This window comes from Vicugna pacos, chromosome 29 (assembly GCF_048564905.1).
Source record: "Vicugna pacos chromosome 29, VicPac4, whole genome shotgun sequence".
Lineage (NCBI taxonomy): Eukaryota > Metazoa > Chordata > Mammalia > Artiodactyla > Camelidae > Vicugna > Vicugna pacos.
Genome location: NC_133015.1, coordinates 23,153,163 through 23,168,185, shown reverse-complemented (window position 1 = coordinate 23,168,185; position 15,023 = coordinate 23,153,163). Strand labels below are relative to the sequence as shown.

At 47.6% G+C, this 15,023-nt stretch overlaps 1 protein-coding gene across 6 annotated transcripts in view; it reads right to left on the bottom strand.

Annotated features, from left to right (window-relative positions):
* The window catches only part of PLAG1 (PLAG1 zinc finger), a 47,426-nt gene that overhangs the window by 13,071 nt on the left and 19,332 nt on the right, over positions 1–15,023 (bottom strand). Inside the window, exons 2-3 of one of the 6 annotated variants that reach the window (XM_072951945.1) lie at positions 6,387–6,510; positions 4,411–4,515 (exon numbers count right to left, since the gene is read on the bottom strand). The exons of 4 other annotated variants lie outside the window; for them this stretch is intronic. The gene's annotated coding sequence lies outside the window, so the exon portion shown is untranslated. The remainder of the gene's footprint in view (positions 1–4,410; positions 4,516–6,386; positions 6,511–15,023) is intronic. One more of the 6 variants, XM_031692160.2, reaches the window with a different exon arrangement.

The following is a 15,023-nucleotide window of genomic DNA, read 5'->3' as shown; positions in this document are numbered from 1 at the left end:
GATTGTAAAACACCATTAGAAAACAATTCAGAAAATGTCAACATTTGTTTAAAACACGTTTTTCATATAAACAGGTAGGTTGCAAAAGGAAACTTACCAGTAGTTAATACTTTAATTTATGTGCATAAAACACAACAGAACTTTGAATAATGTGAAGGAAATTATTAACAAAATAACATAATTGAAGTCAATTTTGAAGTAAAGGCAGCAATACACTTAGAACACTTTTTTGACCCTGTATGATAATGTGGAAATTTTTACAGCATTCAATTTTTGTAGGTCTGCAAAATCACTTATTAGGAATAATACAAGAGAAAAAATATCTTGTAAAAAAGCTAAGACAGAATTAAAAATAGACTGTAGGCAGCATTGGGGCAGGAGATGGGCTAGGCTTATTCACTGTTGTTTCCCATAAAGGAAGCAAAATTTTTTCTGGGTGAATGAAAATAATTAAAATAGGACAAGTGCTTTCCAGCAGGGAAGTGAAGTGCAGACTCGCCCAACCGCCACAGCAGACACAGGACAGAGCAGACAGATCTATGTTCAAGTAAAAACAATATGGTGTGGATACAACTGGCTCCAACAGACTAAATACGCCACTAGAAAGGGATGTTTGAAATTTACCAGCTGTCTGTAAAGTCTCAGATTAAAACAAGAGTGACTGTAATCAAAGCTGTCTAACATACTTGTTTTGTTTCAGAAAACAAGCAATCTCTGATTGATCTTACTGTGAAGGGATCAATTAGTACCAGTGGATAATACCCGTTTGGTCCTTATTCCTAACAAAAATTGCTAAAGTGAAAACATGCCTGGAACCCGCATCCATGCCTGGCATGGAGCAGGAGGGAAGGCTGGATGGTCAGGGGGTTGGGGGGCCGCTGATGCCGCAAGAGAGCAAGGAGGCAGGGGGAGCATGGTGCCCACCCAGAATCAGGAGACACGGCCAAGAGCAGGGCTGCGCCTGACCTGTAAGTAGGTACCCAGATAATTCATTTTATATCTTGATACTGGGAATCACAGAACTCATTTTCCTACAGCCTGATGTCATACTTAACTAATAGCAATTAACTATAAGGATGCCTTTTTGAATGGCTGTATTTGGTATTTTCAACTTTTGAGCAATTCGTTAAAAAGCAGTCCTAGGACAACCCTTTTGAGGTTTACCGTCAACTTAGCCTTACAGATATTTAGAAAGGCTTGTATTTAATAGATAATAAAAGCCAACAGAGAAGGGAAAGATCGTAGCAGACCTATTTGTTTTTAAGAACCAAGAGGAAAAAGTCATCGAATTCCAAAGAGGAACCAACAAATTCCAACATCAGTTCTCTTATCTGCACAATTAGGATGTTCCTTTTGGGGCCACCTTGAATCTGAGCATGACTGTTTATTTGGTTTTCTAGAGTCTCCACAGAGAATGAATAGACAATCTGATGAAGATGGAATATTCAAATAAATTTTATCTTTCAATTCAGAAATATTTTCCTTGGTTAATTCTTTTATGGAGCAAAAATGTTGTGTTAGGTTAAAAAGTTTTTCCTGTCTTTTAAAAGCTCTTTTTTATAAAGATCTGTAACTTAGAAGTTAGCATTTCATTTTAACTGCTATGTGGGAGATTTTTCCTGCTATGGTTGTATATTCGTATCAAAAAAAAAACCCTAAAAACTACAGATGGGTGGTATATTGGGGTATTTTCATTTTCTTCACATGGGCAACCAGTATTTGCAAACAGGAAATGAGAGCAGAATTGTGCAAAAGAGAAGCAGTGATGCCTGAGAGAGAGAGAGAGCAGAGAACGGCAATTATATCTGGATACAATGTGAGATTGCTTAATCAAAACTATTTTTAGAGGTTTTTCCTGTGTTTTGTTTGTTTCTTTCTTCCTTTCTTTCTTTCTTCTTCTTCTTCTTTTTTTTTTTTTGTATAAAGCATTTTCCAAATACTGGTGCTCAGACTAGGATTATAAAGTAGGTGGCTCACAGCTCAGCTCAATCTGAAAACTGTCCCAATTTGTCCCAAACTGTCATGATTTGTTTATGTTTTTGTTACCCCTGGCCCCTCAAATTCCTGGGGCTCCCAGAAAAATGCTTGACACCAACTATAAAAATATTCCCCCTGAAGGACCCCGACCATTTTGGAGGGTGTGTCTCCATTCATTTATGGTTAACCGCCCAATGCTATTAAAGTTGCAGATACAGCGAAATCCAGGTTGCAAGTCTGAACCCCACACAGAGCACTCAGACAGACTGTAAATTCAGATGGGAGGCAGAAATGGTACACGTGACAACGAAAGTGATGAGGGAAGACAGTTTCACTTAGTTACCAAAGCTCATGCAGAGAATTAGTTTTAGGCCGTCTCAAAGTGAAGCGCACTTTAAACCCTGGCTTGTGCGTGCGGCACCGCGAAGCACGAACACGGCTAAGCGTGTGTGCGTGAAACCTTCGGGCCGCCCAGCAACATCAGGACCCCAGGACCCACGTCCCGGAAGGTTCCCCAGGTGGGGCTGTCCAGGACAAAACCACTCCGACTTATTCCTACAGAGTTGAAGGCAAGGAGGATCGGCCCTAGACAAAACTGTCCAGTCAGGGTGGCTAATCCCCCGAGGTCCTGTGCCCCCCCCCCCCGGCTGTCACAGTTAGAAGAGATTTGACAATTATATTCCTTGACTGATTTTCCTTGAGTGAGAAGTTTTTCAGACTAAAGTTTTTCAGAACTTGACCTCTCTGAGCTTTTGACCCCTAATTTGGATGGTAAAAAACTCTTCTTGAAATTACCTGTCTCTCCCCCGAGACTGTAAACCCGTCTACAGGGAGACATCTGTGGCCCTCACGTCCCCGGCAGCTGGGCAGTGCCCTGGATGTAGCAGACACTGGATGTATATTTGCTGAACATAACTACAGTCCCTTTAAGGAATTTCAGGAATCAAAACAAGTAGTTAAACATGCTTGGAGGGGGTGTTGAAATCTCACATGAGATTAACAGCAAGCTCAAAAAACACACCCTATAGAAGGAAGTTAGTTCTGGCGGAGGGGTGGACACCTAGGGGGACCGTGGTCACCTGGGATCCGTGCTGTCTCTGTCAGCACATGTCAAAAGCCAGGGAGACACATCTGGGTGGTACTCAGTTGGCCTGGATTTTTCAGAACATTTCTGCTGTCAAATGTTCTACCCAAAGCTCCTTAAGCACATGCAACCGGTATTCATCATGATTTATTGTTTGGAAACGAAGTTTTATGGGAAAGAAAAAGGAACAAAGTAAAAACCAAAACCTTTAAAGAAGATGTTCCTCACATGATACTAAAATGGGGGGGCGGTGATGCTGAAAGGCTCAGAGATGATTTTTGACTGATTACAGACAAGAGACAAGTGAAAAAGGAGAAAACTGGCATAAATGGAGTTGGCTAAGTGAAAGTAATGAAAATTTTTTTCCTAACTGTTAAAAAAAAAAGCTTCATCAAAGACAAGTGTTAAAAACTGCAGCGAAACAGAAAAAAAATCCGTAACGCGTAAGGCTAAAAACTCATTAACATATTTTTACATATTTAAAAAATCTTTATAGTATACAAATGATGAAAAGCTTATCAGGACTTGATTTTCACGCTTACTCTTCATAGACTGCTGTGGTTACAGAATTTCAGTCAGAGCAGTCTACGGGCCTTTTACCTGATCATGGCCCTGTTCACGTTTTCTGTGAGACCCTGCCTGGCTCTCAGTCTCCCCGACACATCCTCCCTCCCCAGGGCGTGGCCCCACCTGCACATCTTTGTTTTCACCAGTCTTCCCATCCCAGGGCCGAGGGTCCTAGCCCCTAAACCTCAATCTTGTATTTGAGGTCTTGTTGACAGACTTACCTGGTACCAAATCCACGGGTGCCTGGGTTCCCCAGGATTGCTACACCTCAGTTCTGTGCCCCTGCACCGCGCCCACAGGTTGGGGAATCTACGTGCAAACTGCTGCTGTCCCACTGACTTCCTTATTCTGGCACCTGCCCCGTCCCAGCCCGCAGAGCTGGCCTCCCTCTCCACTGCCCAAGGTGAGCCAGATCCTGCCCAGTAGACAGAGAGAGATACAGTGGTGACACGAGGGAGTCCATTACTTTGGGAAGAGCCTAAGAGTTTACGTGCGGGCTGTTGGGGGAGCAGGAAAAAATAAGCTTTTACAGCTGTTACGCGTTTTGCGCACAAAGTGAGGAGAAATTGCTTGTGGCCAGGATTCCAATCCTTCCATTAGACCAAAACTACTAATGAAGTCCTGCTGGACACAGTACATTTTGATGGACTTAAAATAGTAAGTGGCATGCTTATTATGTGGCAGGCTTTTCAAAGCTTTCAACATCGTATCTCATCTTATTTAGAAACAGGAATAAGTGATCACTTTGAAAGCCATGCCATATAATGATAAAAGCCACCTACCTGAGGCCCTGCTCCAAACTCTAGCAAGGTAACCTTATTAATAGACCATCACAGAATGAAGCATTCTGGGTGCCAAATACGGCCAAGGCAGCACCAAGAGGCGACCTAAAAAGAAAAGAAGAGTTAGTTTGGAATTCCAAAAGTCAGACTCAATTTGGTTAATGGCATATGAACCAAATTTTTTTAAAATTCATTATCACTTATTCATATTCTTTATACTTTATTGGAAAATCCATCTCAAATTCTGTTAGGAACAAATGTGAAACAAAGAAAATATTTACAGTACACCGAAGAATATAAAGTAATCAAATCAGCACGCCTCGCTTTATGCATCTTCCCCTCAATCACAATGAAATCATCTAGACTGTCATATTTTTATTAGGTGAAATATCATCCCAAGTTTACTGCCATTTCTCAAAGTTGCTGCTAATTTTCTTCATTTATTTTCGAAACACACCCACGATTTTCTTTGTAACACAGGTTTCAGAAACACCTTTTGCAACGTGTGTCTCGTTCTGAACAACGGAAGCGTCTCCCTCAGGCCGTGTGTTCACAGGCCGAGACGATGCAAACCGCACGCCCCAAAGTGGAGGCAGAACCAGGAGGGGCCCCACTGCTGAGCTGGTCTTCAGCAGGAGGCCGCTTCACAGTGAGCCTGCAGGCTTTACAGTGAATGTGCAGGTGGCAAGTCCATCTTCAACAACGCAGAGGAAAACCAAAAGGGACTGGAAAGCACCCAGGGAGCGGCGGGTGGTCGGCGTGGTTATGTTGTGCGGGTGACGGCCACCTACCTCCAGGGGCCCCACCAAGAGAGGGGGAGCCGGGGGCCCTTGTGAAGCGCCCGCACGCAGGCACACGTGCCCGCTACTCTATTCAGATCCACAGGGATGCCGACGTGAGAGACACTACCCACACCTGTCACGTGGCGCCAACCGAGTCGCTGGGGGTGCAGATGGGGACCCCGTTTTCTAGGCGCCCACGAGCTGCAGCTGCAGAAAAGACGCCTTATGTCAGGGCGAGCAGTGTGACTGATTATAAAGTAAAAGCTGCCACGAGGAGGTATCAGAGTGACGAATCAGTGGTAGAAGCAATATTCTGTGGCGTAAACAAGTAACACAGAAGGTCAGCAAAGGACAAGAATACTGGACTTTTGTCTTCAAGAATGTACAATAAAGAACGGGGAGAGGGGTGTGGGGAGCCGCCCCGCAGGCCACGAGAACCCCTAGGACAGACAGGTGCCGAGCTCGCCGCGCAGGGAGGGCCGCAGCACGGAGCGCTGGGCAGCGGAGAGGTGGACTGGGGAGAAGGGGGCGCCCGTCCAGCGGGGTGCCGGAGACGGGGCTGGAGGAGCAGCGAGACCTGCAAGCCAGCGCAACCGCTTCCCCGAGAACGTGGGCCTGGCCTGTGCGCAGGGAGGGGTGGGGACGGGGACGAGGCCGGCTGAGGAGCTCCTCACCCGGACAGAGTCAAACCGAGCCCCCGCGCGACTCGTGACCGAGCCCAGTGGTCGCCAGTGCAGGACGAAGCCAGGCCACCTGGAGGGGAAGAGGCACAGGCCGAGCTGCACAGGCTGAGCTGCTGTGCAGGAAGGAAAAGGGGGCAAAAGACAGGCTGCTCAGAGTCCCAGAACCACCCTGCAATTCACGCACAGGATTCATCACTTAGGAATGAAGAAGACACCAAACTTCAGCAAGAAAGAGAGTGGGGCGGGGTGGGGCGGGGGCAAGCCAGCAGAAGGCAGAAACACCGACGTGACTGCTGCAGGAGTGAGGAGGAGATGGCTTCCAGCTAGGGGAGGCTTCCTTTCCAAGAGCCTTGTGCCCGGAGAGAAGAGAAAGGGGGAGTCAGGGCGCCTGGTGGGGGAGAAAGCGGAGGTGCTGAGGGTAAACAGCAGGGGAGAAACAGAGCACTCGGGGAGACAAGGAGGGACCATGTCTGAGAAGAGGGACAGGTTTTTGTCTTAGACAATTACCAACCTGGGAGGGACGTATACTCGTCCTGGCAAGTTTTTGGTGAAAGGGGGCAAGGAGTCTGCTTAACTTCGTCAGTGCCGATGGTGCCAAGCAGAGGCCGGTATGTCTACTAAGGATGCGGGAGAAGCTGGGAGACAACGGCCAAGGTTAGAGACACCCCCGAGGACAAGGGAGGGGTGTCCAGGAGCACTCTTGAGAGTTTTGCAAAGACAAACAACACTTGCCATAAAAAATTAAATTTCTTAAATAAGATACTAAGATGTAATATACAGCACAGGGAATATAACCAATATTTTATAATAACTTGAAACAATTATAATCTATAAAAATACTGAATCACTGTGTTATACATGTGAAACCAATATAAAACTGCAGATCAACTATACTTCAGAAAATAAAAAAATTAATTAAAGAACTGAATTTCTCAGTCACTGCTGTTGGGAGTGTAAAGTGTTGAAACTTTTCTGGAATACTCTGTGGAAATGGGTAATCAAAGCCTTTTATTTGTATGTGTATGGTGACTTGATAATTCATTTCTAAAAATGTAAGGAAAAAAAACAAGGAACAAAGATTTAAGGATAAGCACATTCAAAGCAAATTTTAAGAAAAAAGTTGATAACGTCTAATAAAAGGGGTAAAGTATATGTCTATCTGATAGAATAATCATGCATGCATTAAAAAATCATGCATTTAAAGAACATTACATCACATGATTAAACACTGATGTAATGTGAAAAATTTTAAAAGGACACAAAATATACTGTGATTCCAGTTTTGTGAAGTTCACACTCAGAACTTCTCCCCAATTCCCCACAATATCCTTAAACATCCCTCGGTGAGTTAAAAAAAAATTAGCAAGATACCGACTTTACACTTTCCTGTATTTTACAAATGTCTTACTTTTATAATTAGAAAAAAAATCATTTTACCAAAAAAAAAAGTTTTTTCAAATTAATGGTTCTGGGAAAAAAAAAAAAGAACTTGGATCCATACCTCACACTATATACAAACTTAACCCTAAACGGATCATGGACACCAATGTAAAACCCAAACCATAAAAATTCTAGAAGGAAACACAGATAAAAATCTTGTGACATTCAGTCAAAAATTCCTTGGCTACAACACTAAAAGCGCGACCCGTAAGATAACTTGATAAATTAGCTTTCATCCAACTTTAAAACTGCTCTTCCAAAGACAATGCTGAGAAAGGGAAGACAAGCCACAAGAAGGCAAGGAGAACCTCTGCCAAGCATGCATCTGCCATAAGAACCTCCAGAATGCAGCAATAGTAGGACAACCCAATTAAAGGGTAGAATATCTGAGTCAACACTCCACCAGTAAAGATACATGGATGACAAATAAGCACATTAAAAGATGCTCACCATCCCTGATCATTAGGAAAATGCAAATAATACCATAATCAGATACCACTGTCTACCCACTAGAGTGATTAAAGTTAAAAAAAAAAAAACCAACCCAAAACTGACTATCTGACCATCAGGTGCTGGTGAGGATGTGAGACAAATGGAGCTTATACTACTGGCAAGAAGGTCAAAACGGTACAATCACTTTTTAAAAGCCTGGAAAATGAAAATGAATGTATGTATGTGTATGCAAGACTGGGACATTGTGCTGTGCACTGGAAACTGACACACTGTAATTAACTGACTGCACTTCAATTGAAAAAAATAAGTTTGGCAGTTTCTTAAAAAGTTAACTATGTGCCCAGCACCTGACCATTTCACACCTATGTATTTACCCAAGAAACGTGAAAACATACAAAGACTGGTACGTATCTATTCATAGCAGCTTTATTTGCAATAGTAAAAAACCAGGTATGACCCAACCAGTGTGTGAATGGATAAACAAGCTGTAGTAGGTTCATATAACGGACTACTAACCAGTACTAACCAGCAGTGAAAGGGGATGTCCGACTGATACACACAGTAACACGAATGAGCCTCAAAAGAATCATGCTGAATGAAGGAAGTCAGGCAGAAAAAAGAGGACATATTACATGAGTCCATTTATTCACCACTGTAGGAAATGCAAACTAACCTACAGTGACAGGAAACAGCTCGGTGGTCATCACTCACAGAAGGACACGAGCAAACTTTTGGGAATGGGGATTATGTCCACTGTGGTTGTGGTGATGGTTTCCAAGATCGAGACGTCGGTCACAACCTGGCAAACTGAGCGCTCGAAATGCACGCACTTTATTTAATAATCAGGTATACTTCAACACAGCTGTAAGAACGGCCACGTTTTCATACTGGAAAAAACTTAAAATGAATGAGGATGAGAAGATGAGAAGCGAATCTTCGCATGAATTTGCTGAAGTTTGCCCCCAAACCCACTTTCTGGGAACTGATAAACTGGTGTACTAAATCCTCTGCAAGGGCTATGACTCAGAATGACTAAAGTCTTTCCTTCCCTTTCGGAGGGGAGAAAAAAAAGATGAGAGGAAGACTGGCTTAAATGTAAGAGTCACAGTCCCTCCTGACTAGACAGGACAGGGTCGAGGCAGTTTTCAGAGCCACATTCTCAGCTGTTGCCCTTGGAGGAATCCGGCACAGGTCACCTGCCGCCTCACGCACTGGCACATCAGACTGCACGACTGAAAGGCTCCAGGGATACACCCGAGCTGGAGCTGAGACCCACCAACAGCAAGCAGTTCTGGGACAAGTTCCATCTATCAAATACCAGAGGACGTGCTCACTGAAGAGCTTCGATCCAGCCTCTGTATACAACTCTTCAGCATGCTCCTTAGCTAGCGGCGGCCTTAAAAAGAAAGAAGTGTCGTGCTAACTGGAAGGCCTGCCTTGGATTAGTTAAAAAAAACAAACACACACCCCCAACCCCCAAAATAACGGTTGAGCCAAGATGACAAAAGAAGGGGTAAGTATTGGCTGAGCACAGGCAGGTACTCCAGATACGGAGTCAGAAACTGTACGGTGGGTCTGGCAACCTCAGGCAATTTGTTTCTGGAGCCAAGAGTGAGAAACAGCACGGAGGTACCAGACTGGAGGTGGGTGGGGGTCCTGTATGACCCACGCTACCAAGGGCTGAACAGTTTGAATTATTCTGATAATTTGCAAATGATCCTCAGCGGAGGGGCCTGTACATTTTGCTCCCCTGACTCCCATCTGTTGTCAGGTAATTCAGCAAACGGCCAGCCTCTGTGTGCTTCTGCTGCCTTCTGAAACAGAACCTAGTGGTGGTTTTCCTACCTTTTTTTTTTTTTTAAAGAAACTTGACCTTCCTCAATTACAAATTCACTTATGTCTGTGCAGTGTTTGCTGACAGAAAATTAACAGAAAAGGGTTTACACCCATCAGCATGAGGCCTCAGCCAGGACCTGGGCGGCCCCTCCTCCACTGCGGGGCACGACCCCCGGGTTGCTCCCCACCCTGCTTTGATAAGGAGATGTGTTACAGAGAGAAGCTCATCCCAAAATTGTAACCGGAGCCGGCTGACGATCGTCTTCACGCAGCTACTTTAAAATGCTGAGTCGGAGAGAGGGCCTCAAATCACAATCCTTACAGCGACTTAGAGCCTATGGCGGGGGGAGCAGCGGCGCGGGGCAAGGTGCTGGCCGGCTGGGAACCAGAGCCTGGCCTGAGCCCTGCCCAACCCTCGCCCCCATGCGTCGCAGGGCAGTGTGGTCCCTGTAGCGCCTCCCTGTGCAGGATGGGGACATGCACCCTGCAGACCAAGAGTTCACCTGGGGATGTGCGCCAGGCCGCGACCTGGTTCCGAGGGCTCACAGCGCGGAACTGCTCTAGTCAGTGGGTCACCCAAATACGCGCTGCCCCTAGATGGGCAGACGTGAACTTAAAAATAAGTCTTCTTCTTTTTTTTTTTCACGTTTCTGGCACAGGCTCCTGAGTGGAATCACAGTCAACAGAGCCGCTGAAGGACAGGCAAAGGCAGTGTTCCACGTGAAGAAGACAATTTCCTCATATGTAATGAGATTCATGTAAAAGTGGTTCACAGGGCAGGGAGTATCCTACCTTCTCTGCGACAGAGGTGAGCGGCAGTCGACATTTCGTGGTGGTCACGGTCACAGGTGACCCCAAATCACAGCTATGATAAAACCCATCCCTGCAGAGCCAGCGGCCACTTTGCGTGTTGAGATGAATGGTAACGTGGGTACCGCGTGACTGCTGACAAGCTGGGGACAGACTGATCCCGGCTTGTGGCTTAAGTGTGGTCACAGGTTACAATGTGCCTGTGAAAGTACTAAGATTACTCAAAATCAGAGGAAACAGCTACATGTTAGGAAAAAATGTACTTTATCGAAGTCCACAGTAAAGCAGAATTCCACGCTCAGTGCTACCACATGGGAGTGTCCCTGTCACACAGCATCTCAAATTAACGCCCTGCCCTCATCCTCCTGAAGCTGAACCAGGGTTGCCAGGGCTTCGTGGAACCGGATGCTGTCTTGCAGAGCCAGGCTGCTGGGGGGATGAGGCGTGGAGGGAGGAGCGGGGAGGAGACAGCGGCCCAACACGCCTCAGCTGAGCCTTACCCCAGGAAGGGGGCTGTTCTCATCGACAGGGACATCCCACAAGCCACGGGGGACTTCTGAGGTTTCCAAATGATTGTACTTGCGTTACTCTCACATTCCTGCGCAGCCCCTGCAGGGGAGATGTGACTGTAACTGTTAAGTAGGTCCGCCCGGTCAAACAGTGACCTCCAGCAACAACGCGGTGTTTGCCGAGTTTATCTACAGGCACCTGCTACAGTACTGGACTTGCTTGCTTTCTTTTGTTTTTAAAAACCTTCCTGGCATGGATACTGGTCGTAACATAATGATGAGATAGAGACCTGTGCGTGCGTTTCTCCACACCTCTGCCCGGGCAACGTTAACATGCTTCGTGGCCTTTCTGAACCTTGGCATCTTTAACCTTGAGGAGAACACAGTCAATTCTTGATTAAGTGGGATAACTGGGAAGTGAGGTCACAGACAGAACATCACGGTTACGGCAAATCAGTCACTGCAATACACTGACTGGTGGTCCTTTGGCTTTTTACCCTGAAACCTATTTTGACAATAAAACTAGGGGTCAATCCGCACTGGGGGTGGGTGGAGGGAAGTGACTTCAGGGGTAACAAAAACAGGAAAGACACTCTGGGCCTGTCTCCAGTCTCTTCAGCTGAGTCCCAGCAAAGGCTGCAGAGGAAGCACCATGAGAGCCAAGATCTTGCCCTTTGTTGTCCGGTTCCATACCCCTAACACCTAGGACAGTGGATGCGCAAAGGAGGTGCTCAGATACCCGCTGAAGGAATACAAGGAGGAAGAGAAGCAGGGAAGGACGGACGCTCTCCCTCCTCTCAGCCAAATGGATCTGTGGACAAAAACGCCTGCCCGGCCTCCCTGGTTACCTCTGTGAATGGTTAGGAACTGGCCGAACACCTTACACTGGAAAACTCTCCTTGATTTCCCTCGGTGTCCAGCCATCAAGAGCACCTTGTCCTCTTTCTTGGCTTGGCCCACCCTCAGCAGATACCAGGACGCTGCATCACTGTGCCATCTGGTGGTCATGCCTGGAAAGTTCGTCCTCCTCGACACCCGGGACAGTCCCCTAGCTGCGCAGAGGCCCCTGGGATGGGACATCTGAGTGAGCTGTTGGGTAAATGCATCTCTATTATTTAACCATCAAGGCTCCACAGAAGATACAAAGATGAATTAGGCGCGAGGCCCACCGCTGAGAAGCCTGTACGCTCAGCAGCTGGGGGGTCCCCCAAAGATGAATAATCACTGATGACACAAAACAGGAGGTGGAAAATACCGTCAAACAAGGAGAGAGGAAGAACAGTGGGAATCTTGGAAAGAGAAGGTTCTTCCAAACTTTGCAGACGAGCGTTTGGGGAAGGGAGAGCCAACCCAACTGGCAGTGGAGACAGGTAAGGTGTGGACCTGTTGGGCGTGGCTGGGGAGTCGGGGAACGCAGCCCAGAGGCGGGGCAGTGTGGCCAGGCCAGCCTGGGGAGAGCGGGGGGAGGGGGGGATGGCGGAGGGGAGGTCGTCACTGCTTCCTGGACTCAGGCAGAGGAGCGGGCAAGGAGGCTGCAGGAAGGCAGGGCCGGTGCTGACGAGGAGGCTGCGAAAGGGCCCCGGCTCTGGGAGGCTGAGCAGGCGGGGTGGGGGGCAGCGGGTGTGCAGAAGCAGCGCTGTCTGGCGGTTACGGGTCCAGGGCACCGGCTGTGAGGCCTTGGGTGAGCGGCCTGCCTTTTCCAGCTTGGGTTCCCTCAGCTGAAGAGAGATGCTTCAACCCCTCAGGGCTGTTAGGAGGGACAAATGGCGCCCCGTGTCAAGCACGCAGCACAGGGATCAGCACGCGGTAAGGGCTTCACTATAAATGTTAAGAAACAGCCAACAACTGGAAGCCCCTGAGCGGCAGCGAATTTGACATACGAGAGAGAACCAGCGAAGATCCGAGGGGCAGGGGAGGAGAGCGGGCCGGCGGCCTGAGGGGGACACAGGAGGCGCGGTCTGGGGCGGGAGCGTGGGAAGACGCAACAGGAGGATCTCTTCCTTCTACGCGCAGGACAGCGAAGGCGGAACACCTGCGACCAGGAGGAGACGTTTCACAGAGGCTGCTCCCTTTGGATTTAGTGACACAGAAGCTTTCAGTAATCCCGGGTGGAGGAACCAGGCTGGAACCCGGCGGGTGAGGAGTCAGCACCACCCGAGGCTCTGCGGCTCCGGGTACACGTCCCCCCGGGGAAGGAGCAGCTGCTGGAGGGCAAGGTACAGAAGGGAGAGCGTTCCATCACCATGTGTCGTCTCCTTCCCCAACAGCAGAGGCCAGGCGGGGTCCCATGCGGGACAGGGAGGACCAGGTGGAGAAGGAAAGGCTGAGAGGCAAACAAGAAGGGACGAGCAGGGCTGGCCCCTGGAGCAGGGGAACAAACCCAGGACGACGGGGCGCCAGCAGAGCCGAACCAGGGAGCACACTGCCACAGGCGGAGGACCAACAGGCGGCCACTGATGCTGCGCCATGGAGGAGGCGACGCTGGGGACAGGTGCAAGGGCGAGCGGGCACCAGCCGTGCAGAGGTGACCGCATGCCAGCAGAGGAATGGCTTTCTAATACATTCCCATCCGGGTTTTAAGAGTTGTTCCTGAAGATTATACTGCATCCCTCACTTTCCCTATCTGCTTCTGTTTCAGTGTTTAAGGATCTCTCTGCGCTCATCAAATCCTTCGCCATGAAAGAGCCCCACGTGGTGTATGTCAGTCTGGGTTGACCAGTCCCTTTGTGACAGCACAAAAGACCGGCAACCGTGAGGAAGGCGTGTGAACATGGACTGATGTGCTGAGTTAACAGGTCGTGTGAATAATCATTCCCTTAATTTATCCGTTTTGCAGTTTCCAACTAATTTAGAATTTGGCAGGTGAGTTTCTCCCTTCACCTTAACGTGAACTTGTAGTATTAATAAACAGTGATCTTTCTCTTACACTGCAACGTCCACGACCTAAAACAAAGGGGGAGAAACAGACAGGAGAACACAGGATGGGAACAGCCAAAGCTGATGCTACGAATCCACGCACATCACACACTGAATCGCGGGGGTGAGTGCCCTGCCCTCGCTCACTCAGTGCTGGTCTCTCAGGCAAACGGTGACAGGGGGCTGACTGAGACTCTGGGCACAGGGGTGACGGGCAGCCTCCAGTGTCAAAGGCGAGCAGGAGGCGACGGCTGCGCAGGGAAAACACAGGAAAGAGAAATACAGAAGAAGAGAAGTCAAAAAGCAGAGACGGGGCCCTGGCCATGCCCACGAGCCATCGGCAACTTCCAGAAGTCACACTGGCTGAGCAACTGCCAAGGAAAAGAAGGCTTTTTATCATCTTCTCCACTTACTTCTCACAAGAATTTATCTGAAGAAAATAACCCGAGATGCACCCAAAGATTCACGCACAAGGCCACCCACCACTGCGTTATGTGAAGACTGGAAACGCGCTGCCTGGCCAACCACGGGGAAGGCTCAGTAAACGCGGTGCTCGCTCAGAGCAGCCCGGCTTCCCAGGAGTGTGTACGAAGAACGTAAAAGTACACGGGAAAGAATCTTTATACAAAAAGCAGGACACGAAACCAAGAGGATCCCAATTCAGTTTACAAAGCATTACACAGGTTTAAAGAAAAAAAAACCAGGAGGAAATCCCTGTTAGTACCAAACGTCATTTTTGATGACCATTTTGATTTATTTTATATTTATACACACACACACACAGACACACACACACACACACATATATCTCAATGTCATTCTTATTGCTTATAGGACTTCATTCAGAATTCACTTCCTTCACATTCAATCTTCCCAACTTGTCTTTCTAGGAGACTTTAACATGTTTGGAGGCAAAAAGCAGAACCTGATTCCTACATAAAATGAGGGGCCACGGAAGCATGTCAAACCATCCAACGGGGATGCGATGAGCGAAAACGCAGACTTACGGGAAACTCTACAGGACGCAGCCAAAAGCAAATCAAACCAAACCAAACCAAAGACCAGCTTCTTCAACAAGTAAGTTTTAAGGGGAGAAAAATGGAAGGTCTGGATGGATTTAAGAGATAGGCTGACTCAGAGTAGACACAGGCCTCGTTGGATTTGAATCATGAAAATCATTTTAA